We start from the raw sequence: 5,460 nt of genomic DNA, 5'->3' as shown, positions 1-5,460 counted from the left end.
GTAACACTGGGAAATAATGGGAAGTTAGAAGTGAGAGAACAAATGTCAGTTCCTAGGAAAAGTCAAGAGGTGGGCCCTGATGGCAGGAGTCATTCTCAGCTGACTGCCCCAGGGCCTGGTGATCAAGCCATCCATTTCCCTGGCAGAACAGAAAGTCTTCAGACCCTTCGCAGCCTCTACTACCGAGTATGTAAAATGTGAAAGAAATAAAATCAAAATTGTCCTCCAGTATTGAATCCCATATGATGAACTAACCCTGTGTGTGATTCTTGGCTTCCTAATAGCTTTGTCGCTGAGCCCTTGTTCTTTTCTGTACAGTAGAGGAGTATGTTAAAGCTATTTGGGTAGGTCACATCTCTAGACTGTTTTCACTCCAGGAGAGTGGCAGTGAGGCTTCACCAGGGCTGAGAGCCTGAGTCCAGGAAAACATGAGATGGTAGTAGTCCAGGTGTGCTTTCAGGCTCTGGAAAGCAACACTGAAAGGGGGAAGCCGTCCTTGTTGAGGAAGGGATGTGTTCTCCCATACAGCCCTTACAGGGCTCTTCTTCCTCACTCGTGCCGGAGTGACCGGTGTGATTGAGGCCCGCAGGCCCTTCTCCTGGGCATGGGAGGTGGGGGTGGAAGAGCCTCCACTCCACTAGCTCTTTTCTTTCCTTTTTATTCTTTTTTCTTTTTTTAGAGAAATGTTGTGTTTAATGGTAAAGCTTAGCACACCGCAGAACCAGGAATGGAGTGGAGTCACAGCAGCATGCACAGGCAGGTGACCCCCACAGAGCCTCACATGGCAAAGAGGATGAGGAAGGCGACCATTCAACAGAAGAGCTCCATGGCTTCAGATAGGGCAAAGCCTAGAGTGGCATAGGAGAAGAGCTGCTGCTTGAGAGACGGTTTCCTGGCATAGCCAATGATCAAGCTGCCAAACACCATTCCAATGCCAGCCCCTGAATCAGCCACACCAACTGTGGCTGCCCCAGCACCAATCAACGTGGCTGCTATGTCAATGTCCCGGGAGACAATACTGGTCTGGAACTCCCGTCTGGCCATCCGCAGTGGGGAGCTGCTGTAGGAAGGCTGTTTAGGTGAATTCTCTGGGCTATTCAAGAAGGAGGCAATACAGGCCTGATTAGACCCCAGGTACAACAGCGGTTCCGAGCTGGAGAAATGAGTAATGCCCCGGTGGTCTGCATTGTTTCAGTCTCCCAGCTTTAGCCCTTGGTCTCAGCGCTCCAGCTCTTTACTTCTGTTTACTGTATTGGGACATTTGCTGCATGGAGGAAGATGGAAATAAAGCTTCAGAACAATACAGTTGAAACATTTGTTGTGAGATTCTTTGTTCCAACAGTTGTTGTGGGGTTGGCAGGGTGGGTGTCTAATTAAGCCATAGGGGCTTAAATTAGGATTTGAGAAAAAATTTACTCTTTCTCAAAGAAAAGTCACACCTAGATGTCCAGACAGGTGGGCCCATTGGCTTAAAGCAGCGGACCCAGCAGTGGTCAAGAAAGTAGAACGGCCAAAGCACCCATGTCGTAATCCACTTCAGAAAGGAAAACAAACTGGCATGGTCTGAGGCCAACTGAAAAAACAACTGTCTCAGAACCCAGGACTGCTATTGATCGGTCAGCTCAATAGACATCAGCGCAAATCATATACAAAAAACCATGAGTGCTGTTAGAAGCAAATGACTGCTTAGAGGAACAGAGGAAGGAAATGCCATTAAGCAGTAATGGATGGGCCGCGCAAGTTGGCTCACACCTGTAATCCTAGCTCTTTGGGAGGCTGAGGAGGGAGGGTTTCTTGAGGCCAGGAATTTGAGACCAGCCTACGCAATATAATGAGAACCCACCTTTAAAAAAAAAAAAAAAAAAATTGAGTTGGCCCAATGTGGTGGCATGTGTCTGTAGTCCCAGCTACTCAGGGGGCTGAGGCAGGAGAGTCACTTGAGTCCAGAAGTTCGAGGCTACAGTGAGCCATGATTGCACCACTGCACTCCAGCCTGGGTGACAGAGTGAGACTCTATCTTTAAGGAAGAAAGAGTGAGACTCTGTCTTTAAGGGAAAAAAAACGTAGTAATGAATATACACACAAATATGCAAATCTAAATAAATATATAGGCTCAGTACATAATAGATAGAGCTTGTTCTCTTGAATGTCTGAACTTGCCACCAAGACTTTGGTTCTCAGCAAAGGTGAGAGTGGGAGAAAGAGGAGGTGAAGCCTACACAGGGTAACCCTGTGAGTACCTCTTCCTTCACCCTGATCTTTCCAGTAGGCTCCTGGCTCCTTGTCCCCACTTTTCTTCATGTCCTCCTCTCAGAGAAGTCACTCATTAGCACCTGCATCATCAGAGGACGTTTCTGCACAAAATAAAGGGTTGCACAAGTAACATTAGAGTTTTTATTGGAATATATTTTTGAAAAATCTAAATGATTCTCTTTTTTTTTCTTAACACCTTTGGTGTTGGGTTCTTGTTTGGTTTGTTCTCTGGAATTATAGAAAAAAATATTCCCGTGACCTTATGCTCAGGCAAAGTCAAATAAACTACCTTGAAAACATTTAGGGAAGTTAATAATAGAAACAACTTTTTTTTCTTTCACTGTTGTGCAGCTATGGGTATAAAACTAGACCATAGAGAAATGGCCTGCTTTGCACCAAGGCATGAAACTGTAGTGGGAGGAAGAGAAGGAGATGGGAAGTGAGGAGATTGAAGGAAAGTCAATGCCCTGAGACTCCTTCTACCTTGTAGGCTGCTCCTCCTGGACACTTTCCTTCAGAAATCACTCCATTTCCACACCAGCTCTTCCATCCCTAAACCCAGAAAATGATTCCATGGGTGATGGCCCCAGAGCAAGCCCTTCTGAGCCCTCTCCAGTCCCCCATCTGTCCGACTATCCTCTTAATACCCTTTTCTTTGAATTCCAGAGGGCTTCAGCCCATAGTAAAATGAAATTACAAGTATTAAGCCTTGATCTCTCTTGAATATAATTCATTGCAAACACTTGTGCCTTAATCCTTAGCTCCCAAATAGCATAATTTTTTAAATCCTCTTATTGATACCCTTTTAATTATTACTCCCAGGAGACGAAAAAAAAATCAGCCATGACCCAGCCACCTCTCACCTTGTCTCTTTATTTTTCCTTTTGTTCAACAAGAATCTCGTAGCCTTTTTCTCACATTATCCCATTATGCATGCTCACTGCGAGGTGGCATTCTTGTCTGTATGTGACACAATGTGTCATTGTCCAAAGGCTACCTACATCAGCCTACTCTGGGGAAAAAAGAGCTTTTACCACACACAAAAAATAAATCTGTTCAGATTACCCACTTTAATCATTTGGTTAAGTTTAGAGCAATGAGCAACAATACATTTTTTTATTCTCACTAGGGACAGAACGATGTTTAATTAGGCATTTAAAAGCGACTGTTAACTTATACAGACCTCATCACAAATGGTTTTTCAACCAGCTCAGTGATCTGAAACACCAATTAGTTTCAATTCACACTTATTATCTGTCCCTCATTAAACCATTTAGTTCAGAATCTAAATTCTTTTCTATTCAAGAGTGTTGATGTTTTACTTTAGGTAGGAGGAATTTTTTTTTTTTTTTTTTTTTTGCCCTTCTAAAAAGGCATTCTGCAAAGTGTCTTCCCATATATCTTCTTTTTTAATTAAACATGCAATGCAGAGCTTCTTTTCCTGAAAATTCTCTTTGTTGATACTGTTGTTCTTGAGTCCGATCTATCCCATCAGGGGCTTCGTGGAGGGCTCTGGTGATTTCTTTCCCAATGCTGCTGGTCCTGTGAGCATTTGCAGCTGCGCCTGTCAAAACCCCGGCTCCAATGCTGCCACCTTGATCTCTGGGTAAGGCCTGATCTCTCTGGGTATCTCTCTTTCAAATGGAGTCACAGCTCATCCTCCTGCAAGGGCTCATGGTCTCCATAGCAGATTTTTTTTTTTTTTTCTCACTTCGAAGTCTAGCTTTAGGACACAAAAAGTCCACAGAAAGAGCATGCAAGCACTGTGGGTCAAAGTACTCCAGAGAAACAGAATCCATAGAAGATAGAGAGAAAGAAGCTTTAGGGAATTGGCTCGGTTGTGGAAGTGACAAGTCCAAAATCTGCATCAGCCACCAAGGCTGGAAATTCAGGGAAGAGTTAAAATGTTGCAACCTTGAGTCCAAATTTTGCAGGGATGCAAGCTGGAAACTCAGGCAGAACTTCTATGTTCAACACTTGAAGAGAATTTTTTTCTTTTTCGAGAAACCTTAGTCTTTTCTCTTAAATCCATTGACTGATTGGATTAGGCCTACCCAAATCATACAGGGTCATCTGCTTTAAGTCTACTGATTTAAATCTTAATCATATCTAAAACATACATCCACAGCAATGTTAGGATTTATATTTGACCAAATAAAACTGGGCTTTATGGCCTAGCCAAGTTGACACATAAAATTACCCATCCTAGGTGGAGGATGTAGCCTGGGATTTCAATAGCAGCTCTGCCACACACTTCCTCCAAGACTTTCCTTGGGCCTCAGTCTCCTTATCTATAACGTGGTTCCCCAAATTGAATAAATTAGAAGAAATATGCCTTTGGGGCATTCCAAGGATGAGGAGCATTTGGTTAATAAAGTTGGATTTCCTCTTACTGACATGTCACCAATAAAGTACAAAAAGGGCATAAGCCACTCTTTGAGCCAATCACATTTAAATTCAGATAAGTTTCCAGTTAGTCATATTTCACTGTACTCAAACAATCCCCATCTGGCAATAGGGTTCAGGTAGATTCCTGTTGATGTGGGAAAGCTTTGGTCTTGAGAGTGGATATGGGAATAACATGATAAATTTAATAAGTTAGACAGTTCAAAGTCAAGCAAGATTGTGTTGGACTAGAAAGCTACTGTATTAATGTGCAGTTGAAGTATGGCTGTATAGTGCAGAGAAAACTGTAGTAGAAGTCACGTGCCCTACATGTGCAATGCTGAATCAGTCACTTGCCTTCTCTTGACCTCAATTTCCTTTCCAGAAGATAGGAAATTTGGACATAATGACTTTGATGTACCTCCCAATTTCAAATGGGAATCTATTAGGATTTATGTTTTCTTCCTGAATCGTTTATATTCATTAAGAAGTATTTGATATTGGTTAAGTCAAATGTTTTAAGTTTTTAAGCCTATTAAGGCATAAAGGTAATCTGAAACTTCAAGACTAAAAAATTCTATTTTACTGGGCTCTAGGTCACATAGCATAATAACTATTTATATTAGCTATGCAATGAAATCAGTCAAAAGTTGTATTTTTATATCATCTATTCAAACTTTTTATTCTCAAAAGATCTTATGACTAAATCTTCCTTTAGCCTATTTGGTGTCAACTATTCTTCTTTGACAGTGCCTAGGGTGATATTTTATTAGACTGTTCTTTCTACAATTTAATATTCCTCAGTGGAATACACTACTTTGT

The 5,460-nt window shown here is 42.1% G+C and overlaps 1 pseudogene; it reads right to left on the bottom strand.

Moving 5' to 3' along the window:
• Window positions 1-660: 660 nt before the first annotated feature.
• LOC100438316 (ATP synthase F(0) complex subunit C1, mitochondrial-like) lies at window positions 661-1,237 on the bottom strand (annotated as a pseudogene).
• Window positions 1,238-5,460: the final 4,223 nt, after the last annotated feature.

This window comes from Pongo abelii, chromosome 14 (assembly GCF_028885655.2).
Source record: "Pongo abelii isolate AG06213 chromosome 14, NHGRI_mPonAbe1-v2.0_pri, whole genome shotgun sequence".
Lineage (NCBI taxonomy): Eukaryota > Metazoa > Chordata > Mammalia > Primates > Hominidae > Pongo > Pongo abelii.
The sequence above is the reverse complement of the archived record's forward strand: the minus strand, read 5'-3'. Positions and strand labels throughout refer to the sequence as shown.